The sequence below is a fragment of the Hirundo rustica genome, chromosome 9, assembly GCF_015227805.2.
Source record: "Hirundo rustica isolate bHirRus1 chromosome 9, bHirRus1.pri.v3, whole genome shotgun sequence".
NCBI classification, from domain to species: Eukaryota; Metazoa; Chordata; class Aves; order Passeriformes; family Hirundinidae; genus Hirundo; species Hirundo rustica.
In genome coordinates this window covers 19,333,022-19,360,287 of record NC_053458.1, presented here as the reverse complement: position 1 = coordinate 19,360,287, position 27,266 = coordinate 19,333,022, and the positions used below count along the sequence as shown (strand labels likewise).

The window sequence follows — 27,266 nt, the reverse complement described above, 5'->3', positions numbered from 1 at the left end:
TCCCCCTATCTGCTCATCATCTAAACCCATCACTAAAATACCACTTCAGCCAGATGATAGCACAGTGGATTTTGCCATGTACTGCAGGTTCCTTCACACAACCTGAGCCCAACCAGCCTATGAGATCATTGAGAAAGCATTGAACATGATTACTTAACCAAGTTCTCTTAGACATTCATCTCAAAATATTTGTAATTCTAAGGACTGAGCAGCAAGTTCAGCAGGCCCCCAGGAGACTCCACTACTGCAAATAAGTCCCGAAAAACATTAACACTTCTATAGTAATTCCCACTTTCTTAAAAAAAATAGATAAAATTATTTACTATAATAAATAACAATAAACCACACAGCTACTTCCCTGAATACTAGTTTGTGTTATTTGTAACCTTGCGTCTCCTCTTAACTCTTCACTGTACCAAGGACTGTACACAAAGAAACAACTCAAAGGAGTATAGAGCTGCTCAGGGTGCATTTGAAACTCTTCAGTGGTGTGGGTTGGGAGCCCATACTCTCAAATTCTGACAATTTCCAGATGCATAAGTCGTTTTTCTCTGGACTGGAATCCAACCATCTCTTTAATTAGAACCCATGCTAAGGGCTCCAGGGTCACTCCTATCCCAACACTCAATTTCTCAGATACTAAAAAAAGCAGAAGCATCTCCAAACCCATTCTGGTGCTTAGCACTCTTATGCAGGATAAATAGTCTAAAACACTTGAAGAACTAAAGCATGCTGCTCACAGGAGGGCAGTGACTGGCTTGCAGCATCTCCAACCAGTCCTTGGCTTCCTCCTTGTGTGTGCCTAAAATTACTCACGTAATTTATCTCCCCTTACAAACAGTCTCAATGTTAAGTAAACCAAAACATGTAATTTCTGTTAACATAGCCCAAAAATACTTTGTTCAGTATTATTTGTCTCCTTTATTTTTCAATGCTAATACAAACACTAATTCAAGAAGGTGCTAAAGTAAGATTTGTTGTGTTCAAAGAAGCAAATTTATAATACGCTGAAAATATAGGTTTTTGATGACTAAGAGCTTACTGAACTGTATTGCTGGAATTCACTGCTAATGTTGTGCAGGATTCTGCCTGCTCAGTTTTATATTGCTACGTGCATAAAGTTAAGTGAAAGACAACAGGTATTACCAAAGAGCTCAACAGGAGTGATAAACAATGATAGAAACAAAAATAGCCCATGTACACAGCCCCAAAGAAGAAATCTAACAGAAACCTGCTCCATCCACACCAAAATTGAGTACTTTTCCTAAGACAAAGTCTGTGATAGTACTGAACAATCTTAGAAAGCATGGGAGATTCGCACATGAGATGTTTACAGATTTTGTCAGTGCAAAACTAACATGCGGGGAAGACGCAAAAGACAGGTGACTCGCTACAGTCGAGACAGGTTATTTCAAGTCAGAGACTGAACATAGTGGACCCAAATTTATAAGACTCTGACCTATAGAAATATGAGTCAGGTGTCCATTTATTGTCTGCTGTGAGTCAAACTTTTAGCTCAACTTAGAGGGACAGAAGCAAGCCAGACAACTAGTCATAAATCAAAGTTTCTCTTCAGATTTTTTTCTTAATTTAAATCTAGAAGCAAATTAAAATTGACCTTTTCAAGATTGTTAGGTACCACTTAGAAACTGCTTGTATAAAATCTGCCATATAAAAAAATGCCCTTAAGCTTACAAAGAAAGAATTTAATTTTTCTGAAAATACAAGCTTTGAATCCATCTGAAAGACATTTAAAACTTTTTTAATTACAAATTTTTAAAATGTGTTGTTTTCTTTTAGGACATAAAACATGTAAAAATTAATATCTACTTCTATTATTTTCCCTGTATTTAGGATTCATCACCTCACAGTCTCCTCACATGCCACTTCACTGATCAGCTAGGTTAGAGCAGTCTTCCGCTTTTAAAAAAGTCCAAAACACCACCTGTACAATCTCACCAGCTCCCAAAAGACAGAATTGTGTGGAACTGACAGTAAATTCATGGAAAAACATCCAGCTTACTGCAATGGGAACATATGCATGGGAGCACATATCTAATAAAATCTAACAAAATGTTGGGCTGTGTGTTCCCAAGAGGATTTTTTTAATCCATAGCAACTTGGTGATAAAGCCTGCTGTCTCCACACCACCCAAAAACTTGAATCAAATAGAAATTTTAAACAGAGACCACCTAGGTGTATTTGAAACTCACATAAATCACTTCCTCTCAGTGTAACTGTCCAGATTCTGTTTAGTGCTGAATGAGCACACACACAGTGATACATTCACTTCACCAGTGCCCTGCCAGAATCACACCGGTATAACACAGGATCTGGGCTCTTCACTGTCCTTCTTAGAGTATTCCAGTTTATGAAAAGAACACTCAGCTCTGTTCACCATGATGACCTCAGTGGCATAAGTCATCTTTTACAATTCACTTTTCTCTTAACATTCAGATTGGCTGCTGTACTCAAAGACTGAAACTGCTTCGCTTGTTTTGACATATGAAGCTGCAAAGTGCACCTTTCAATCCATCACTCAGGAAGGATGCACAGGTGATGGCAGGAGAGGTCACAGAGGCAGCCACCTCTCCAACAACTGAAAAAGCAGCAGCTGGAGTTACAGAGCAGAGGCACTTTTATTTCTCATACCATGATATGAAACTTAATTCACCTCAAATGCAGGGATTCTTATGGCTCACCACAGGGAAAAGAAGGGTTGTCACTGCTCCCAGTGTGTAACTAGACTTTTAAGACAGTTGAAAGGAGAGGATTTTATTTTTCTCCAGGGTACTGGCACTCAGTCATGGCAGGAAAGGTGTGTATACCTACAGAAAGACTAAGAACTTCTGGTACTTAGTCCATCAACTGCTGGATTTACATCTGGAAGCAGCAGGGTTGCCCTTCTCTGATGTTCATAACCAGCTCCTTAGGGTGCCAATAAATACATTATCTGTATTGATACACTACACAGGAGTGATGCCTTTCTCAATAACAAACTAACCTGATTAAAACAAATGCACTGCTAATTAGTAAGCTAAGCTCTTTGATTAAGTATTTCTTTTATTTTATATTTATTTCTTTCCATGACAATAACTACAGTAACAGAACCCAAGCATGCTATCATAAAAATCAAACTAAAACCTTTCTACATTACTTTTCACTCAATCTGAAAGATTTTATTTAAAAAAAATCCAGAAGGTTTTTGTTTTATTTTGAGTGATTTACCCTTTGCATCTTTTGTCATTTTTACATATATAAATAGAAATTGAGTAAAACTGGAATATTGAAAATGCTATGAGCATGCCAAAGTGAAAGGGGCTGACTTAAAGTCCTCTCTTTTCTCCAGCCACAGATTTTTTTTCTACTTCTATTTAATGCACAGAAATCACCTCAAATCACATCTATAATCTTCCTTTTCTACATGAAGGACCACATGTGCAGCTACAAAAATCTCTTCTAATCCCCAGAGATACAAGTTAAGAACTAAAGAAAATATTTCGACCTCCTTCACTCAAGGGAGTTTTACACTCTGCTCATACAGTTCAATCACACCTCACCATCCTGCCCAAGGAGCCCCAGCCACGGCTGCCACCTTCAGCTGATGTGGTTTCCTGGGCATCACTTTATTTCCAACAGCACCACTGTGCAGCAGTGTTTCCTTCACCACACGGCACAGAGCGGGAGCTAAGCACCTCTTATGCACCATTTCTCTCCTAAATTTGACTGGAGAGAAGGAAGCATGTTCCTTCACCTTTTAGACCTCACCTTTATCCCCTGAACCTAAGCCATGCTCCTTCCAGGACAAGTACGGCTCAAACAAACTGGAAACTCCAGCCAAAAATAGATGTAGGCTTCTTCTATGGCCTGGGCTAATGAGCTCATTTATAATGACTTTCAGGAAGAGTCCAGACAGAAGGGAAAGAAATCCCACCTCCTTTTTCTGGAGGACAGGTTAATCCAACTGCAGTTAGGCAAGAGACTGTCACAACCCTCTATATCTGCAAGACAGTTGGTCTCACCTTGCGGTCTCTTGCAATGTAAGACTCAAGGAGTTTTTGTGGATCCTTAAAAATCAGTGACCTTTCAGGACACCCCAAAATCAAAAATCCCCTTCAGTGGAAGACCAGATGCCCTAGCTGGAGGAGAGCAGAAGCAGAAAATGAACCTCCACACTCACAGATGCCATTATTTGTCAGCAGCACCCAAGACCTAGATATTTAGACTGGTAAGCAAATGAATAACAAAATCAGCTACTAAATCTGGCTCTCAGTTCTGTTTTGCTTATTACAGAAAGTATTTATTTCCTCCCTACAGAGCAAGGTAAACTGTACCAGGGAACAATAGGATGTATTTGGGTCTTGATTTAACCACAAATGTCACATAATTAAACAAAGGCTCGATGTACACCTCAGTACAAAAGGGCTTAAGCAGAATATAACTTTTCTCCTAGTGCATTCCTCACAGCTATAGAAAAGAACTCTGCTCCCCTTCTGTCCAGTAACCTTTCACTTTTTATGTTCTCCCCACCTGAGTAGTTCACAAAATGAAGTGTAATGACAACCAGCTCGGCAGCAACCTGCAAAGGCAGTGAAACAAATCAAGTGCAGCAGTGATCACTGGCTGACAGCTGTAATAAACTAAATTGCCTATCCCAATCCTATTCATTATGCCTTCCACGAAAAAAAGGCCTAGATGTAAAATGAGCTATTCAAAACACATTCTGCATTTCTATTAATCTAACAGAGTGAATTGTTTTCTATGCACTAAAGCCAGCAACGCTTGTCTGCACAGCACTGCATCACAGCATAAAGCTGTAGCATCCACCCAGGGAGAAAATAGAGGCAATGTAGGGAGAAGGAAAATGTCACCTTTGAGGGCTGGCTTAGAAGCTACCAGTCTGTGAAAAATATGTTTCATTTGTTTAGGTGTTTTCAGGTACCTGCCACATCTGCGTTATTTAGTTCCCAAATGAATCCAGTATCTTTTCCGTTTTAGTAGGGGAAATTATCCTTCATTTTCGCAGCACTCGAATTTAAGGCTGTTCCTCACTGCCATCTGCTGGAGTGCAGGGAATTTTATAGATGGGAGAAAAACTGCGGGCACAGCAGTGGCGTTTTAAGCATGCTTTTATTTATCAGATCCACCAAAATTACATCCTGTTTCAAAAGAAAGGCTATTTTCAGGCATGTCTTACCGTTCGTTTTTACATAAAAGGCTTGAACTCTCTTGCCTCTGCAGAAGCTGGGTGAAATTAATAGAAGGCAGAATGTGGTAACTTTACCCATCCTATAGCTATGACCAAGTGTTCATAAATATAAAGGGAGAAGCAAATATTAAAATGCAATTTCACACAAGTTCTATTTTCTGAAATAAGCAGAAAACACTTTTAATACAGCTGTCTATTTAGTCAATCTAAGGCTGCTCTTCAATATTGTGCCTGCTTAAGCTCAGTTTACAGAGAGTAGTATGTTAACAAGGTCAGTCCCTGAGCTTAAGCTCAGTAGTTAAACGTTTAATTAATGCAGAAAATGCAGAGAGAAAAACATCCAAAAATTTAATGATCAGCACATGAAACAAGATATTACTTAGCTGGTATCATCACAATTCCCACAAGTAGGATAGTAAATTAGACCAAGAAAAGCAGACCTCGTGTTAGAACCAGTATAGTTACCTGAGCGTGGATTCTAAGTTTTTTAACCCTCTTGCCAACTCTGGTATCCAAAAAACACTGATAGCAGACCCCAAGGGCCATGAAATTCCAAATATTTAAAACTGTATTACTGCTTTCTTGCAAGATTCAAGGAACTGTTTCAGCTTCTCTTTTTCTTTGCTCAGTAGCGTTATTTGGAGGTTTTTGTTAAGATTTTTCCAGCACTTTGAGCATGGTTTCAAGATATTATGGAAACATCCTTACCATGCATAACGGGGGTTGATGTCAGTTATAAATAGATGCTGAGCACCGCAAAGTTCCTGCAGAAGTGCAAACCCCTTGCATTACCTGCTTAGACACGTGTGGTTCAGTGCATGGATGTTTAACGCTGGGGATGCTCACAGTGGCCTGAATAACGTGTACAAGATCAGAGAGCCAGAAATTCATCCAGACAGAAAGTCCTAATTGCTTATGTGGAAGGCCTAGGCCTGCATCCCTGGGAGATTTGGATTGTGAATGCATGCATCCTTATTGACTTCCCAGCCAGATCCCACTGCCAGGAGGCAGCTGAGCCAGCAAAAGGGCCTTCACTGCCTGCCAGCACGACCAAGCCTCAGCCACAGTCGTGCATGTCAGGTCAGCTCGCTGCACAGCTATTTTAGCACATAGCCCAAGGACACACTGAGCATTTGAAGTCTGGTCCCCTGCTTCCAGAGCAATCTAAGTTTATCCATATTAAACTATTGGAGGTCTTCCCTTACACGCTTCCTTTTCTTAGATTTCCAGTCTTCTGTCCCTATATTACTACGCAGTATAGCACACTGATCTTCTGCACAAGCTGCCAAAACTTACAGCAGCATGGGCACAAAACTTTCCCTCACAGGTGTTTTTACATTCTCTCCAACACCCTGACCAGCATTCACCATTGGGTGAAACCACTAGAACATGAGGGAGTTCAGGAGTTTCTACAAATCATTGCCTGTAGTCCACTGTTCCTGCTGTCTATGAGAGAAGGAACATTTGTTGTCAGGAAAACCAAGGTGCAGCATTTTGCTTCTGTTACAGGGCAGCAGCTCCCTAAATCCCAACCACTTCCACTGCAGCACACTGTTCCCAACACAGATAACATTCTCTAGCACAATATACCTCTTGTGGCAGTGTCCAGGAGTCATGGCCAATCACCCAATGCTCCAAATGCCGCTGCACAGGGAGCCTGATCCATGTCTGCTTCCAGGAGATTCCCACAACATCCATCCTTTTCTTAGAACCAATGGCCATTCCACTGCAAAGACACATTACACAGTCTGCATTTATTCCAGCCTAGAGAAAAAGGAGATACTGGAGTTTCATGGATTTCCAAAACTGCAACTTGTGACCTCAAAAGTGCTTTCTAGAACCTAAAGGTCAGCAGAGTGGAAACAGAAAGCTGAACTTCTCCGCTGCCTGTCTCTCTCTAAATTGTTAGCACACAAGTATAACAAAGTGGGTACCACAACTGAAATGAGATATGAGAAATAATTAATGAAAAACTTAATATATATTCTAAGTTAACTGCATATTGCTGCAACGGTGCCCAGAGATCAATGAAGATTAGCCTTGTGGTGCCCAAAACTGTACAGTATAAAATAAAGTGACAGCTACAGGTCTGACAAGCTCATGGGCTAAATAGAAAGCTTACAAGGTTAAAGAGATTCTTTCCATCGACTTCAGTAAGCTTTTAAGAGGGCTCTAGGGCATCTCTGATGAGACAGCCACAACAACCTCCTTGAGAACACACTCCAGTAGTTTTCTGCGCTTCTGCACTTTAAGACAAGAGTGGAACAGAGCTAAGTAGATATTTAAACCCTATTTGTAAAGGAATTCAAAAACAAAGAAACATAAAAGTACCTAGATCATGGTTTTTAAAAATTTGGGAACACAAGTGCCACTGAAATAAACTCGTCTTAGAGAAGTTCCAATACTAAAGTTTAAAAACATCTCAGTTCAAAATAACAAAATTTATTTTAAGAAGACCGACCCAAACATAACTAAAACCCCCATATATTACAGTAGTTGATAAACCTGACAGCATTGCAAAAGAAAGGTTCCTTCTTTGCTGTGTAAGAATGACAATGGGTACAGTTCTCATAACTCACTTTCCCTTTTGAAAACATTCAGAATAAACACCTATCATCACTCTAAAGCTCTTCCCACTGAAATGCTATACCAAGGTTAGCAACATTTTCCCAATGCATAAAGACCTGTTGAAAATCTTCCAAAGGAAGCAGAAATTCTTGGTGCCCTATTAAACCAATGGGTTACATGAACAGATACTTAAGACAACTTTCATTAGTGGGATTTCAAACTATAGAATGCAAAGTTGGAAAATCAATTCTTGCTGAATAAACATTTTTGAACACTGACTTTTTTACTCCCTTTTTCAATTAGTAGCACTTCTTTCAGAAGAGGATTTGAGAGGATGGGGGGGTCCCCTCTAAATAAGTACAGCTTAAAATTTCTTCCATTTTGGAATACAAATCAGGCAGTCTGCAGGTCACATGAATGTAATCCAGCATTTCCAGGATCTCTTCTTCTGAGTAGAAACTTCCAAAGAAACTGTGAAATTGCATTCAATTTGAATAACATCAAGCATAAAGAGGTAATGAGTGAGAGTTTCTGTGACAAAAGAACTCTTTTAGAAGAAATTATGTTAATATATTAACAGTACATGAGATTCCCAAAGTCACTGTTTGCATATACAATGTATGTGTGGAAAGTCAACCAGAACTAGGAGCAGATATTTAAATTTATGAAGCTTGACAGCTTCTTCCACATCAGTAAGCTGCTCTGTCTTCACATTACACTCTCTCCCTCCCACCCTCAGAACAACATCTCACTTTAAGCAGCACTGCTGCTGGGAGAGGTAGCTGGGAAAACTGAAGTAAGAAATGTCTCCCAGCTGAGAGTCTCATTTTCCCGGTTGCTTTCCTTATTTATTTTGCACATCAGAAGCCCAGCTCTCCTAAGACCCTGGTCACTTGCTCTCTCCAACAAAACCTCAGAACCAAAAATCCCTTGACTGAAGCTTTCTCTCAAGTCCCCAGCCAGGTTTTCCAACAGCCCTGTGCCCCAGTAATTCCTCTGCAGCAGCCCCAGGTGCAACACAGCAGCTGAGCGTGCTGTAGGTGCTGACTGGAATACAAATATCATGTACCACTGAAAACACAGAAAATGCACCCACACAGGATAAAGGTGATAATAATACATAACAAAACCCATGGGAAAAAAAAAAATCCCTAAAGGAATAATATTATTGCTGTCTTTTTTAGTGGACAAGGGGCTGGTACAACCCTGGCATGCTCCATAAGTTTTGACTATTATAACAACTAAAAACTTCTCAGTAATTTCAACATGGTAGCAATCTGCTTCAGCTGTTACTCTCACTAAACATAATTCAATGCAAGTCAGATACCAATATATCCAATTATGTGCAAAACTGCAAATACATTTAAAGCACTGGCACCAGGTTGAGTGGAAATTCAGTTTTCTAAGTGTCAATATAAATGTCCACAGGTAAGCAAAGAGAGAATACAAAAGCCTCTCCTACACAGGCTAAAAGTGTGTGTGTGTTTAAAGAGATTTACCAGCTTTTTATTTCTTTCCTTTTGATGTTAGACTTGAAAAAAGCAGTCACTCACACTTTATTGCCTCATCTCTGAGAGCATTTGAATCTGGCCAAACAGAATAGCTTGTGCAGTGACTGTTAGCATATCTTTAATAAAGTGCAGCAAAAGCTTAAATCTAAAGTTTAGAATAACTAGTCAAAGTGCAGAAGTACAGAATTAAAACTATTGCTCCATTTCAACTACAGTCTGATTACTTTTACCTCAAGGTCCTACTCCTGCAACCCATGATTACACCAATAACCTCTTTCTTGGAAAATGTCCCCTTGGACTTGCAGCTGAAGTCATTATTCAGATAAATTTCCCATTGAGTTGACCTGAATATATGGATTTTCTCCCGGAAAAAAAAAAAAAAAAAGCAATACTTAGAATGATAGCATATAGTTCAATATTTGTAAAAGTACCTTAAAACATGCCCTTAGACTCCTTAACTTTACATAGATTACATTGTGTGCCCTAAATAACAGGTGAAGTATTTTGCTTTAACATAAGCAGTTATAATGAAATGTGGGCTTCCAGGCTCTACTTGAAGTCATGGCTAATAAAACTAGCTGTGTATCTGAGTTCCCAATAAGCAAAGGAAGTGAGGAAGGATGTGATGCACATTTTACAGACAAGAAACTGAGGCTTGGAATAATAAGGACTCCCCAAACACACCACGGAGCTCATCTCTAACACCAGATCCCTTGGCCTCAAAGATCTTTAATTTTCCCTGTTTTCCCTCATTTAATAATTATATTAATTGGTAATTAGATTTGGCAAGAGAAGTTACTGTTTAGTGAAGTGACAAAGTAACCCTAATACCATCAAATTAAAATATTATAGGAAAGTTTTCATCTCTATTCCCACAGAACTTCAAAATACACTTCTGCTCCCATCAGTGTACTCTGAATGAGAACGTAACAGCCTCATTGGGTCAGAGCAGTTCTTTTAGTCTTATCTCCCTACAGCAGTAACCAACAGCAGCAAAAGTATTCAAATGGAGTAAATGTGGAATGATGTTTCCCCTGAATAATCTCCCTCAACTTCCAACAACCCATAATTCTGAGACTTTAATGCTGATTATCTTGCAATAGGCAGCTTTAACAGTTGAGCGATGACACCAATTATACAACATGGGAAAAGGACTGTAAACTCATTGCAGCTTTAAAAAGGCATCAAAGAAAACTTCAAGGAAGTAGCAGAATATTTCCCCTTTTTGGTCTCTTACAGCTTGCTTTTACAGAGTTATTTTTCATATATTAGTAGGAAAATCCAGAGCTAATCCAGGTCTTAGAGTACTGAAAGGTATTATCACCAAATTGTACAGCTGTTTTAGAAAGCATATGTTTATGTGCTATTGAAGGTGCACCACAAATACTCAACAGATGTAAAAAACAACACTCTAGCTATAAGGGAAAATAAATTTTTTGAATACTCTAATAACTGACTAAAAATGTAAGGTATGGCCACTGTTTATAAGGAAACTGAGACTATTTTAGCAAGGGATGGAAAGGAGGTCTAATGGTAAGAGAAAGAAGGAAATGTGACAAGACAGAAAAGAGGATGAAGCTTCTAAAATTAGTCAAAGAATTTCAGCATAAACAGTATGCAATAATAAGTAATTAATCATATATTTTGGCCACAATAACAGAATAGCTAAACATGATATGGTAGTCTTTAATCCCATTACATATTGACCAAATTTTGTGTATTAACTCAGAAACACAAACTTCACATGACACATAAGATACAACCACAGACTTCAGAAAGATAAACCATAAACAGCTGCAGGTAAGAATTGCAAATTATGTCACTATTAGAAGCATACTGCAATCTTATCTAAATTATTATAGCATTGAGACACTGATGGTTAATCCATGGTTTATTCCATAAAGCTCTACCTCAAACCACCAAAGAGATCTGAGGAAACAGAATATCAAACTTGTGTTTGAATTCTGCTTTGAATTGCTAATAATGTTTTTGCAGCATAAGTAACCAGTAAATTAGTATTCTCCAGAAAACCCTTTATGCTCTTCCACGTCTTCCCAAACAGCCACTAACCACAACGGCATCTAAACCCGAACAACCCACAGCCAGCTCTGATCCTGCCGGCGCTGACCCCTCTCTTCTCATTGTTCTGGTTTTACACATCTGCTGCCTGTTTGTACACAGACTATAAACTCTTTGGGACAGGGATCCTGCCTTTGTTCTATGTTTGTACAACATCTGCCACCTAGTAACTCACTACAAACTGATTACTCCTCACTGAAGAGAAAAAAATAGACACGATTGTCTAAAGAGAAGTGCGGTTCTACTTTCTCCTTCATGATCAAACATATTCTATAAAATGTTTTTCAAGCAGATACATTTCTCATTTCATTTTCCCAGACCCCATGAGGCAATTCAGAAGGCCACTGTTTCATATACTAAGAGTACTCAAATTACTAATTATTTTGCACTGCAACTCTCAGGATACAAAGAGCTTATAATGAAAAATAGCATGAATTGGAGTACCATTTTAACATGAAAATGGTTCTTGCGACAAAATGAGATGAATATTGGCTGGAGTTTCAAAATCCATCATGCATTACAAATTATGAAAATAAAAATATTTACCTCTGCACTTGGCATCCCTGAAAGTAAAACCAATTTCATGTATGCGATAATGGGCAGAAGTCAAAGTCAGAAGTCGAGTCATCCAAACTTCTCAATCTCAGTCTTTGACAGTAGCTTCTTATAAAATTACTTACACTTAAAGGGAAAATAAGACTGAATCATTTTACTGTCAATGTGTTATTCTTCATCCATTCTGTTCAAGAACACACCATCCAGAAAAGCAGGGCAAATCTAATATTTGGGTTAGCATAGTAATCACAGGCAAATTATGCCTGTCTGTAGCTTCATACTCACAGATCCTCCACTTTGTATTTTTACTTCGTTATTAAATGTTCCAGGAAGCCCCTAATAGGATGACGCGAATATTGCTTAAATTACATTCCATGTACCCTAAAAGTCTTTGTCTTCAGCATGTGCAAGAAACTTACGTAACAAATGAAGGAAATTTGCATACATAAGATAAAGAATTCCCCCTATGCAAGGCAAGGTTAGGGTGCATGCCTTACTAGAAGTAAATTCTTCATGCACATACATAACTTCTATTCTGTATTCTCCTACTCTTATTTATTTATTGGCACCTTGCTTTATCCATGACTGTAAACTGATAAACAGGACCAATGTGCTGTTTTTCAAGCTTGCCCTTCAAGACTTATTTTTACATTAGAACAGAGTAAAAGACAAGAAAAAGTCATTATACAGAAACCAAGTAAAGTAAGTCACATGTGTCTCCGTTTCAACACACTGTTGATTTTCCCCAAAGGCCTCAGTGCCTTCATAACTTGATATCATGTTTATTGCTCCACTTTCTTTCCAGAGAAGTACTTTTGATGTAATGCTTATCTTAAAGAAATACATGGTCTGAGAGAGGATGTGGGACCTACTTAGGCTGATGTCGGATTACTAAGAAAACAGGTCACAGAAACCATTAAAAAAATGGTGAATCATGGAAACTTTCATTGCTTTGACTACTTGTCATGTTTCATGTGACATGTACTCAGATCCCTTTTTTTTAAAGTTAAAGTGAAAAAATTTACATAGACCCTCTCACCAATAAGAACAGAGTACCACTGTAAGCTTTTCATATCTTATTTAACATCTCTTTTCTTGTTTTATTGATTATCTGCTTAAGCTAAGTGAAAGAATTTACCAAGGAAACTTCATTGCCCTCAACACCCTTGTCTTGGCAGTCATAACCAAAGAGGTCCTCACACCAAAAAATGTCATCTCTAGTGAAGTCTCAGCAGTTCCATCCTTCCAAGGAAAATACAATAAATATTCTTAAAACACTTCCACATACTAGAAAATAAGCAGCTTAACGAGAGATAAACACACATTATAGATACTTTGTATAAAGGAAACATATTTCTCCTTCACCATTGTCTTCCTCAGTGAACCAGTAATTGCTACATTTAACTTCAGAAGCCCTTCTAAACACGTGTGGCCTGGAAAAGGCAGACAGACTTCCCTGTATAGAATACATTGCCAGATATTTCCTTGCATTCATATTTGAGGGAACTCCAACTGGAGATCTCAGCTGAGGTAGAATGTCAGAGGAAAGAGTTAATTTCTTCAGTGGGCTTCTTTTGGGCTTAAGGTACCCCAGTAAGGGAAAAAGGCTTTTTTCAGCATTGTTTAGATCTAACTGGCACTACTGAATCAGATTTATCAAATCCACTCTTTATCTTACAGATGTATAAGAATTCCTTTGAAGATATTTATTCCTTAAGGCACAAAATGGACCTAGCTCCCATGAAAAGCAATAATACACTTCCATCAAAAACAGATATAGCCATCCTATATTCCCCAAACTACACCTTACCTGCCTCACATTAACGTGTATCTATATTTGGAGGGGGAAAAAAGTCTCTCAGCAGCTAGATAAATCTCTTTATAGCTAAGAGTAAAGCTGAAGTGAGTTCATACCTGATACAGACAGAATGACACAGTACCACAGGGAATGCATTTTTTTTGGGTGGGGGTTCATAGGAGCACATATCTCCACATCCATAAGTTTGGTAGGTAATGCCTTGGCTGTGATGGATCCCAGCACTTTGCATCCCACAAGTTTGCAATGACCCTATAAAATTACTTCCCATCCATCTGAAGTTCCAGAGGCAAGAAATATTTCTGACAAATAATCAGGACCCGGCAGCAAGTCTAATAATGTAGTGCCAGGTTTAAAATGCTGCAGTTATCAGTCAGTCACACCACAGAGCAGGTCATGCATAGCAAAGAGCTGCTTTATTAGCTTGAAGGAATATGCAGCACGTATAAAATAATAGAATGCAACTACTGAGCAGAAGCCAGAGCTAAAGCAAAACCCCCATCATGGCCCAGATAACGTGTGCCATTCACAATCTTACTGGAGATCCATCCTAAACAGCACAAGCTTGAGAAAACAATTAGGAAGTCATCCACACTGAAAACTGAATTTTGTCTTCTGTCTTGGGCTGAAGAGAGGAAATAGACAAGGAAGAAATTGATACACTTCCCTGAAACTGCAAATCATTAAAATAAATGAATAAATATAAAAATAAAGAACTTTTCTTAGGCAATTTTTCACACTAAGACAGTGACTCTTGTCCTTTTTCAAAACAGACCAAAGCAATTCTCCTGAAAATACCAGCCCAGTGCAGGCCTTTTATTATTCAAAAGGCATAAAATTGTTGTTAAGAAAGGAATGCATCCTTTAGGGATATAAAAAGGAATGACTAGAGGCCAGGGGCCTCTTTTACTGGCAAGCAACGGACAGCTGCAATCCACTCTTGTTGGGCTACTTGGTGCAAATTAGACATCTTCATAAAATGCATTGTATGCGGTGCTAAGCATTTATGAGGTGACCTGTCTCCATAGAACAGTCCTGGGTCTCATAGGACTTTGCTATAAGTTTCAATAATCCTTTTAAAAGAATTGTTGAGATGATGGCAAATGCTAGATCTTAGGAGGCTTTTGCCACAATTCCCTCTCGTTTGTTGCAAGGAAAACAATGAAAAGTATTCAAACAGCTGAACAAGAGGGAAAAAAACCACAAAATTTCCAACTTGTTCTGTCTCACTTGATACAGCAATGGATACAACAATGCCAAATTTGTGATTCCTTATGCGTGACCCAAACGTTGGACAACATTTATAACTAACAAGAGATTGACAACATATCAAGGAAATATTAAAAACTCACAACTTTATATTTTCAGGATGCATTACAGTCAAAGGTATCCATGCTACAAATTCACTTCCCTTCTGCTTAATTTAAAAATACTATTTCAGATTCCAATGTGATGCAGAATTTTTTCCACCTGAAGCAATATAAGGTGGCAATTTGTCCACTGCTCCTCCCTACATCAGCACACCTGAATCCCTGGGCTCTGTGAATGTGGAACTAATATCACTGCAGCAGTACAGAGATAGGGAGAAATCTTCCAAGCCAACACAGGGTCATGACAGAAGGGATATTAACAGTAAATAGGAAATGCATCAGAACCAAGGGTGGAACATTAGAACATTACCCACAGCATCTCATGATTTTTTTTCTTCTTCTTTGTGGGCAGAAAAAAAATAGCTACATAATAGATCTGATTGCCTTGAAATTGATTGCAACTACTACCCCAACTCCTTGTTTCCCTTACCAGCCATTCCAGCACCCTGAAACCTGTGTTGCTCAATCCTTCCCACAGCTTCTTGCTGTTCTCTCTGAGGTGCCAGCCTCAGTCTCATTGATACCCTGCTATAACTCAGTGTCACCAACTGATGAGCATCACACAAGTGACACCACCAGAGCACTCAGAGTACTCACTGTTGAGGGCTTACTCAACAATCATCTATCATTAGTAAGTGTTGGCTGAGCACATACCCATCCTCACGGGAAACAATGCCAAAGAAACAGCACAGAGCTATAAAAAGGTTCTGTACTGACACTGAGTCCCTTCATGCAGAAAAGTACATTAGACATTTCGTGGGCCATGCTCTGCAAAATAGATTAAAAACAGTATTTAATAGGCAAGATGAGTATTTTCAAGTGTAGGCTATAAAGCTAGTCATCTTCAATTGCACTGAGGACTTGAAAGAAGAAGCCTGAACTTCTGAAGTGCTGAGAACCATCTGCTCTTATTGGCCTTAGTAGCTTAGTAGTTATGGAAAATAAACTGTTTAATTAGATGCTTTGGCATCGACCTGATTGGCTAACTTTTGACTGCATAAGTTTAAAAAAAAAGAAGTGACCAAAGTAGAATGATCTCACATTCAAAGAAAGCATTTCTTCCATTCACCATTTGGCCCTTTCCACATCCTTCATTTAGCTCCAGAGTAACTATAAAACAAAACTGTCTTTTTTCCCCTGTCTTAATTCAATAATATTGGTAAAACTTTACATGCTAAAATGACAACTTTTTTTTCCCCTCCAGGAAGAAGCAACACCAAAATACAAAATTTTATATTTTTGCTCCTTGGTAGAACTATCTGTATCATAGACTGAAATATATACAAAGTAATACCTCAGACTACTGTATTTGCATGCCTATCACAAAATGAAGGGCAGTATGGAGATATCTAAACCAGCAGAAGCACTCTTGAAACATATGAATTGTACAGTGAAGCATCATAAAGTCCTATATTATTCTACTGCACCTAGGCTAAGATCTGCCATCAATCCAGGCTTCCTGGCTCTGACACTGTCTCATTCTGCTGTGGCCACACCAATTATATTATGCTTTATTACTGTGAACACATGTCTGTGATTCCTCTGGAGCTCGCTCACTCAAACTTGCAAAGAAACTAGTAAAGCAAGAATGAAACTCTAAATGTAAGAAAGAGAACAGTTTTAAACATGCAGTATTGCTCTTAATACCTTGTGTAGAACTGTACTTTTGAAGTGCACACAAGCACACACAGGTAAGAAACATGGGGGGTTTGGAGGGAGTGGGTTTTTTAATGCTACTGCAGTTCTAAGGGAACTTGAGCTTAGATTTGAAGCTGCTACCTGGAAAGGTCAGTCTGAACTACTGGCTGTATATGCCACATTTAAAATTGTATTTGCTACATAATTTGAAGCCCTAATCCCCAACAGCACCTCTACAAGCTGCCTCAGCACTAACAGCTAATAGGGTGATGATGTCTGGAATCTACAAGCTTACTAAAATGCATTTACATGGTCTTGAGTGAAAATCTGTCTCTGTGTTAAAAACCAGTAAACTTTGAGGTATATCTGTCATTTCCCATCATCTCTTGGCACAAATGCTTGGGTTCCTTTCCAAAGAAGAGTTTTGGCTGGGAAATGTGACACTGTCTGACAGGATTTAAGAGGGAACATCAGAAACAAGACAGAGCTGGGCACAGGAGAGTGCATCTGCCCTCCAACAGACACAGCCATTCCACTGCTCGGCCGTGAATAAGTCAATCTCCCCGGCTGGTAGCCCTGGTCAAGAAACGAGATTAGCATCTATGTCAATCAAGATAAAGAAGAAGAATATTTCAAATAAGTTTTGATAATGTCAAAAGATAATTTTAACTCAGTTACTCATGGAGTCTTAGAAAAAAAGCCTATTATAGAATGACATAGCTTTGTGCTTGAATAAATTGTTAATTTAATGAGTCATACCAGCATACCTAGCTTTTAAACAGCAGTATTTACCAGTGAATCATAAAGTGATTAACAAGTCTTTATTGTTTGTTTTGCCCTTGAGAACACAGGTTCTCAAAGACACATCATGCATTATTACCTTTGGGTACATTTTAGGCACATGACAACTCAAAGACAGATTTTCCACAGATTTTTTCATGTCCATATCCAGAGCTCTTAAAACAGATCTGTCTTTCAGGTAAACAGTAGAACTAACAAATATTTTCTTCTATAGTCTATATTATAGCTGCTGTGTCAGAAGTAGAAACACTCAGTTACACTGAAGCACAGTACTCTGAGACAAGAAAAAGCACTTCCTTTTTACCAAGGACGTGTACTTCAAAATTAACAAAGAATTTCTATTTCAACACAATATGTACTCGTTGAACAAAATATGCAATCACATTCCACTGCAAACACCGAATACATTTTTGTTCCTGAAAAAAATAATCTTTTTCTGGTGGTGCATCCTTCCCTCCCTTCCATGCTGCTCTGTGATCTGAGAAATTCTTAGGCTCAGCCTTGATGAACCAGTCCTGTCTCATTCATGGAGATACAACTATTTGTGAGTGTATTGCAAACCACATAAGGAGATGGTCCTCTTGATAAAAAAGCATTTATTTTTTCTCATCCTTTCATTGCCTAACTCAGCTCACTAAATATTTCCTTGAATGATTGCAATTACACAACTGCTAAGAGGGGGGAAAGGAGAGAAGAGGACAGTTGATTTTCCTCAGAGCAACTGGCACAACGTTGTGTTTTGCATTTGTCACCAAAACAGTGTTGAAATTGAGAACAAAGGAAACTTTTACCTGTTCCTACAAAATTTCAGGACATTGGATATTGAAATAACTCCTTTCTAATGCTGTTTCTCAAAGAATTGACACAGCAGCAAAAAGGAGTATTTCTATATTATAGCTTCAGCATGAATTCATTTGCAGGTAGGAGCTCTATCCTTGCCTCTTCAAAGTTTTTCTTCCCAGGTTTTATAAAATGATTCAGTGTAAGAATCCAGGTTAAGATTATACAATTCTCTGTCCATAGAAAATCCATGTGTCTAAATAGCTTTAAATTCCTTAGTACCAGCTGTTCTCTTACTGGATTTCTGTCACCCTTTTGATCCTCAGTCTGTTGCTCTAACCAATGCTTTGCTGTGGTTCTCTTCAGCAGGGAATATCAGAGAACCCACAGCTTGGTCTTGTTTCCACTCCTTTCCAAACATAGCATGTCTGTAGTTTTTTCCCCATAGGAAGAAGTGTAAAGCAATTTTAATGCAGAGTTGGTTCCATTTGCTTTTTTTGAAAGAATTTTTTTTTCTTTTTTAATCTTTCTAGTCACATAGAATACCCAGTTCCTCCAAAGGCTCATGTTTAGTGAAGTAGAAGATTACAGACAGTTTCCAAATCTCTGCTCCCTAAACCTGCAACAAGAAGTACACTCTGGACTGGAAAACACCTCAGTGATGTTGTTGCCATGGCAAAGCTCAGTATGAGTTTAGAGACTGGGCATGCAGCCAAGAAGAAAATGAGGCGAGCTGACACATGACATTTCCCCCTTTGTTTTTTTTCATATAATTTGCTTTCTGCAGCTCATCTCAAGAGCACAAGAAATGTTTCAGCTTCAATTATCTCCACAGGAGCTTCATACCCCCCCTGCTTTTTTTATTTTGCTCTAAGACAACAATCAGAGCTATTGTGACTTCACGATTTTTTCCTTCAATTCCCAAAGAATTACATACATTCCTTACAAATAATTCCTAAAAATACTGTTAGCATATGTGCTGTTGATTTCCTCTTTATTAAAAGAAACTAGACTTGAAGATGGGAACCCAAACCTAATGGCTTCTTATCAACTACAGTTTCATTTGATAGCCAATAAGGACAACATTTTCAGCGGTAAAAGAAAAAAAAAAAGTACCAGCATATTGTAAAACACAGATTGCTTTTTTGGTTTATCATTCTAAACTGAGGTGACAAGCCTCGTCACTTATTGTATCACTGTTTAAGTCCCATCATTTTCAGCCAGCGTCTGGCAAGGCTGGTATAACCTGATTCAGCAATTGCATCCAGTTAACTTTAACATAAACTGTATAGTAAAATTCAACTATCTTCAAATATAGAGACTCTACGTAAGTATAGAGCCTCCAAGCCCAGGTATTGTGAACTTGGCCAAGGCCATCACTCCACAGGGAGCTCTGGCTGGCACGAGGAGTTGGGGGCCACTGCCAGCACAGTCCTGGAGCAGCCCATGCCCAGGTGGGGCCAAAGGCTGCCCTCCCTCAGTGCTGCTGTGCTGTCTGCTGTGTTCTACAGAGGCCAGCCTCCTCTTCCACTTCCTAGCCCCAAGACACCCCAGCAGAGCTTTTAGCCGTCACACAAGCACAGCCTGCAGAATTCTGCACCTTCTGCTTCTGAGTCCTGTTGGCATTCTGACAGAAATTCCAGAAAGCTTCTCTCTTTTGGATAGCAATGATGCTCCAGGTTAAACACATCTGAAATCAAAGCCCTAGTCCGCTACAACAGAGAGCAAACGGAACTTAGCATCTGGTATCTATAACCTGGCCATACATCTTTATTACCCCAAAACAAGAAATTCCAGAATTTTTATTTCAAACATACAGAGGTTTTCAATTTATTCAGATTCCAAAACAAAATCTAGAGTGTCTTTTACAGAAATGAAACCTTGTCTCCCAATTGATTTTAAGAAATCCATTACAAAACCAATAACTTTATGGCAAAAAGGCAAGGTTTGAGCTGTTCCACTGTATTCCACACCCTCACAGTAATCACAGTGGGAGGCCTAGATTTCTAAACTCTTCCCTAAGATGTAGGCTATCAGACATGCCTCTAAGGAGGATTTGTTGCAAACAAGTAAACCTTTGGTGAAATGTTCTAAAACTCAGAAATACCTTAAACTCATACCCTCAATAGAATAAAATTGTGAGGAAGGAAAGTAATCAGTAGGCTAGTGCACAGCAATAAACTTGTACAGGGGGTGTAAGGTGGACAATCCTTTGAAATTATGAGAGCCATCAACAGGAATATAAAATTAGGAGGAAATAAAATAGAAACAGGAGGCACTTATTCATGATCTTGAGCTTATACATCAGAGCTGGCAGTCACTATCCTTAACTACAAGGACAGCCATTCTCCTGTCACATGGAAGCAATCACTTATTGGCAAAAGCACCTGTAGGGATGCTGTGAGGACTAACTGCCCACAGGCAGGCATTTCAGACTAGATCAGAAAATTTTTAATATGAACGGTGACAGTGTTCAGCTGAAATGGCTGAATGTGGACTAGGTTGAAAAAAAACTCCCTATAACCTGACTCTTTATGAACATACCACTTCAGGAAGCATCTCTGCAACTGAGAAAATAGACATCCATTCCAAAGATAATCCTCAAATTATCGTTTTCTCACTTAGTGGATTTATGTGATTTAACATGCAGTCATTTTCTCATTAAGACCTAAATATAAAGTACTTGAACAAGTGATTGCTGTATTCAAACCATTACAGAGCATTTCTTTCGTGGTGTTCCTGCCTGTGGTACCCAGAACACATAATGATTTGCTTTTAAAAGCCAACATGCTGCAGGAGTCAGGCATCTTCAAGCTGCTTCACACATCCAGGTGCTGTAGGAAACAGCTGCCCACTGGAGCCTGGACAGGTCAGACGTTAAAGCCAGTTCGCTTTTCTGCAACCTCCTACCCTGAAAGCAAAGTCACCCACTGCAGATATCCCACCTAAGCTTTACAAAACCTTGACCTTCAATCCTTTAGACCATCTCTTGCTCTCTCAGAGTTCTGGTTTATCAGATGACCCTGGAGCAATGACAACTAGCCCCACAGCTGCACGCATCCTGAGCCAAGGTCACTGCCAAGGGGCCTTGCAGCCTTCCCCAGGGCAGCTGGAAACTGCTGCGTGGGCAATACACCCACTTCCACAGCTGAAGGAAGGGAACAAGGGCTGTCGAAGCCTGCTGATTATCTAGCACCAGACAGGTAACAAGTGATACCATTTGCTGGGGGGAAAAAAAAATCCGTTTTAAGAACAAACCTTTTCCTTACAGAAATGGTGACACATTAAAAAAATGGATTTACAGAGGCAGTAGATGCTCTCATGTGAAAGTATCCTAAGTGCATCTGAGATTAAAAAAGAAATCAGAGATGGTCAAGTTCTTTTCAGTTTACTGTTCACAGGCTCCACATGATTTACTTGCTAATATATCAAACTGCCACAGGAATAACCATCTCTAAACACCAGCTTGCACACCCAACCTCAAAACTGCCCTTCTTGAAAGTCACAAAACCATATAGCTTTCAATGGAAACTAGCAGAAAGTTAATAGCCAGGTCTCTTTAAATATAAGTGTATTCTTAATTTTCATTTGCTACGGTAAAGCATGACAGACACAGGCTGGTTCATGCAGCTTGTGAAAATCAGAACACTCCCTGAATTCTTAAAGAGCCTTCAGGAGTACCCAAATATTTCTGACACACTGTGAATAAATAAAGTTTGAGATTTAACATAAAATGAAGATGGTTTTAGGAATACCATTTCTATTCCTCATATTCCATGAAGGCATCGGAAATGATACCACATATATCCAAGCATAGTTTCTAATGAAAGCATTGCAAAATGAATTCCTGGGGGAGGGGGGCTCCTAAACAATTTATCTTTAATATATTTCATCAAAATAAAGGATATTCACCTGTCAGAGCAACCTAGGTGACATTGGGGCTTAAGGTGGAAAAGGACAGGACAATACTGTAAACAGCAGAAGCTTCAAATACCAAGGCACCAAAAACTAGCAACTGCATTTAGAAGTCCAATCCCACCCTAGTTAGCTAAGACTAGTCATAATGAAAACAAACTGAGCCAGGCACTCTGAATTCTTTCACACAACTATCTAAAATTGCCAGTTAAAAACCCTATTTATTAGTGACCACTGTGTTACAAGAGGGTTTTCAGAAGCTGGGACTGGCTGGCAAACAGTACATTAACTAAAAACAACTTTCCTAACCAAAATTCATAAAATAATTTGTACAGCTCTATTCTCTAATTAATAACAAACCTCATGTTGAAAGGCTTTCTTTCCCTCATTTACAGCAAAATGAAATATGGTATTTCAGTGCTGTTCTCAATAGGCAGCCATAATAAATATGTACTAAATAAATAACATACTCTTCCACATAGAGAGAAAGGCTATTAGTGAGCCAAACATTGAGACACGTCTTGACATCAGTAACTAAGAACACAGCCACACTCTTCATCTTTCCATTTGCTTCCCACTTCTTTTTGACCTGTTCAGTATTTGGGAAAACAGCCTAAAACTTTCAATAACAATTTCCAAATTGTCCAATGATTTAGGATTACTCAGAATAGAATGCTGTATTATTCAGATATTTGTATCCCTTTAAGTTATGACTTCACAGCACAAGAAAAGTTTATCCTTGAGGTAGGGTCACAGAAGCAACCTACCCAACAAAGGTGTTTGGAGGTTATGGGAAATGCCAGGAACATTTTGAAGAGCATGTAATAGATGTTAGAAATAAGAAAGCTGCTTGTGCTTTTCTTCTTCCCCCACAAAATTATTTCAATGACAAGAAAATCCCTGCTGCTGAGAATGAAAAACTAAGAAGTCAATAGTCACATAGTCAAAGCAACAAAAATCCTCAGGTTTAAAGTATTAGTGTGGCCTTGGAAAGAGCCAACCCACAGCTGAGAGCAGCTACCCACTGACTCAGCTGTGAACAAATCATTAAGCTGCTCTTATTGGTTTTTCCCTGAACTTACTTCAAGGCACTGCTAATTTTTTTTTGTCTTTGGTTTAGAAAACAAGAACTTCCTACATGGGGAACTTTTTCTTCACAGAAATTAGTCTCCACATAGAAATTCCAAAGAACTTTTTTAAAGCAATTCACGAAGAAGGCCTCCACACAAAATGCTTACTTCTCCTTATGTGAACAATCCAAACAAGTATAATATCCTCTGTGAGAAAGGCAGAAGAAATCTGCATAGTTTCTCCTCTGCAAATTATGCAAGCACCAACATAATCCCCCTTCAACAGGTTAGGCTGAAGCCATATCAAAAGCCAGAACACTTCTCTTCAAATCGTGCAGCACATATTCTGTACACTGTGCCCAATTGCAGAAATACAGAAAAACAAAGGGGCATTTTCTAGTGTCACAGCTGACTTCACTATGATTCAAGGAGCTCACTGAGGTCAAAGAGAGGAAAAGAGTTGGCATAAATCTCAATGTAATTCCACTGAGTTATGTGTGAACACAGCTCTCCAAGCAGATTGCCTGCCACAACATTGCCTCTCAAGCGCCTCTTGGAGTACATTAAATTCCCTGCTTATAAAATTACCACAAACTATCAGCTGAGATGGTTTAGAGCCATATCTGCTACCACCATGTCGCAGTACTCCACATCCCACTATGAGTGACTCAGAGTGCAAGTGTCTCTCGGCTGGCTGCTGCTATACAGCCACAGTGACCCAGGCAGGAGAAATCCATTTGCAATTGTTTATAACCACAGTGATCACCACGGCACTGCAGCACTCCCATGTTCAGCTAGAGTCAGGCTGAAACACTCTTCTTTATCCTGTGAGGTTGAAAAAAAGCAACCTTTCAGAAAAATAACAAAACAGGAGCCCATACCATGCTACTGCTAATGGAGTGGTGGAGTGGCTGAAAGGGGTCACAGAAAAGGCTCTCCAGATCAAAAAAATAGAATGATACTTCTAAGACAGCCAGGAACAAATCAAAACAAGACAGGCAGACTTCTGGCAGCAATGAAGCTGCTGGGCAATATTAGAGGGCACAAATAGAACCCCCTCCCAGATGAGAACCACAATACACAGGTCAACGAGGATAGGGACTCACAAGCTGATGGGAAGACTTCAACTACTACTCCAGCTCTCAGACAAAAGAGCCAGAGGCAGTCTAAAACCTAGGAAACGCTGGTTTGTGCATCCTGGGACAGGTTCCACTGCACATTGGGGCTGGGGAGGAGCATTTCATAGCACAGCACCCTTCCACGGTATGAAACACACATCACAGCACCGTAAGCAGTGTATTTCATAGCATTCTAAGAGGATGTTTCATGTTGCACAACACATTAATAAACAGAAGAGATTATTTTGGGGGAACAAGTTATAACAGTGATTTGCAGTCACATGAGAATTCACAAAAATAGAGAGGTATTTATGTGGTAGGAACAAGAGGCAGACACTTAACCCCTTCTGTTCAAACAATTTCTTGCAGAACTGTATTTTACCATATTTGCCCAAGACATAAAATGGAATTTTAAGAAATAGTGTTGTATAACGGTGATGACATTGCAAAGCAGAGCTGTCTTGCCACTTGCTCTAGACTAGACCACTGTGCTTTTTCTGTACCTCAGGGGAGCTGCTCTGGCAAACTATTTTGTTCTTTATCTTTTCGTCCTCTTTCTTAATTCTAAACAACCAATCCTCTGATTTCCTTAATACACAAAAAAAAAAATTAATGAATTCTTCAAAATAGATACCTACACTGTTGTCAATCTCATTAACACAAACTGAGCCCTTCTTACACTTCCCCTCACACTTAGCAAGCTTTCCCCCAGCCCTGCTGCCCTTCTCAGCGCCAAGCCCTCCTGAACAGCCACGCACAAGCATATGAATGCATACCATATAAAGACACAAGGGAAAAATTTTCTTTCAAATACAAGCTGTAAGAGAAGAGGTATTAAAACCCAAAATCTTTAGTCTCAATACTGGAAAAAGTCCAAAGAGACAGTAGCTCAAATAAAAGATATTTTTTTTCTTAATCTGTGCTGGAAATTGGAAAGAATAACCATCTGCTGCTTTCAGTTCTCTTGTGGACATTGTATTGAATGATGCAATGTTTTGCTTTTCAGAGCTTCAAAAACTGTGCAGGGATCTGCAGGGGAAGCTGAGAGAAGGAGTGGAAAAATGAGACTGAAGATGCCCCTAAATTCTGAGGTCCAGACAGCTCAGCAAGAGAGCTTGGATCTGCCAAGAGGGCAGTGAAGTGACACAGCAGGACTCACCAGAGCCACAGCGCCAACAGCCTGGCTGCTCAACAGCTCACTGCAGAGAGCCTTCCTCTCAGCCAGGGCTCAGTGGAAAATAACAGCAAGAAGCTCAGGAACAAAAAGACCACTTGGCTTGAGAGCATGCTCCAGGCAGAGGGCCTCTGCTTCTCCAGGAGCAGCTTGCTGCAGCCCCTCAGTGCCAAAAGCAGCTGGCCCCAGCAAGTTCCTGCCAGCTCCTGGCACTACCCAGAGCCCTCCAGTGCCTCGAGTTTCACACTGGTGCTCTCTGCCGTGGCTGTCCCACATCCCTGCTGCAGGCCAAGCTGAAAGCAAGTGCACAGTAGAAACCTTTTCCTGCACCTTTTTTTTTCCAAGCACTGGTATATTCCTGTACTGAGTACCTTAATGTGAACTCCCCAACTATTATTTCTCTCCTACCTTATTTCCAGCTTCCATCATTTTAACTGCTGTTGATTTGACTCAAACATTTGCACCCCAAAACAGTCACAAAAGTTGTAATAATCCCATTCAGTACAGCTAATGAACAAATACTAATAACTTTAGATCAGTACATATATATATATGTATGTATTCGTATTTAAGAAAAGGTGCCAACGTTTCATTCAAGTTGCAAAATGGCCAGACCTACCAAAACTGTCTGAAGTTATCAAGCACAAAGAAACCCCATGTAAACTCATTAAATAATACTTGTAAATTATTTCAGAGATCCTTTACACTTAATAAACTAGTTCAAATATTCTGTGGAAACACTGAAAAAATGCTCAAATTGATATTTATTAAAATTCCCTTTAAAACACTACTAAGCAAATAATTTTTTTACTTAAAGACTTCATTAATTTTGTAAAGAATATCCATTAAGAACTCATCAGACTACATCCCCATTACCTTTTCAATTCTAGCAATATTTTATTACAACATAAATAGAGCATTAAAAGTTGAAGGCAAAATTCTAATAAACACACAAAAGCTTTTTATAAAGAAACGGTTGTAGAAAACAACTCACATACCAAACACAAAAATACAATCTTAATCTGTAACAAAATCAATTAGGTTTCATAAAAACACTCAAAAAATAACACTCCAAAACGCTTTCATTAAACACTCCAGTTTACATCAGACAGCTTCAAAAAGCCCTAACACATACATATCACAGCCACAACTCCAGAAGTCACTAAAATCAGCTCCAGTACTCACAGCAAGTCTCACAGCAAGTCTCCTCAGTAATTTTGACAAGGCTGTCTCAACATCTTCTTACAGCATCCTCAGTGCTCCAGCCCTTAATTCTTCTCACAAGCCAAAACCATCCTTCCCCCAGCCCCTCACACATTATTATTATTATTATTATTATTATTATTATCCTGCAGCTGCTTATGTACTCACCCAATTGATTTGTGTGATTGAAGTCAGCAGCAAGCAATTAAGACTAATAATGATCAGGTGATCCGAGTCTTCCAGAACAACAAGAGCCATGACCAACACTCTCACTCAAGGCACCTGGGGAAAACAAACAAACAAACAAACAAACCTGCCACCAAGACCATGTTGGACCACAGCAACACAAGCCTTTCTTCATGAAGAACCCAGCTTTTGATCAAAGAGGACTTTACTTTTATTACTGAGAAGCTGGAGCTTCACTGACTCTCAAAGGGCAACAGGGACTAGCTCACTAAA

At 39.2% G+C, this 27,266-nt stretch overlaps 1 long non-coding RNA gene across 1 annotated transcript; it reads right to left on the bottom strand.

Moving 5' to 3' along the window:
• Positions 1–6,770: 6,770 nt before the first annotated feature.
• Positions 6,771–26,920, bottom strand: LOC120756666 (uncharacterized). Its single transcript, XR_005702202.2, has 3 exons — positions 26,802–26,920; positions 11,914–12,048; positions 6,771–6,935 (listed from the first exon to the last, which is right to left on the bottom strand). It is a non-coding gene; the product is annotated as an uncharacterized LOC120756666 (long non-coding RNA).
• Between the last annotated feature and the right edge of the window lie 346 nt (positions 26,921–27,266).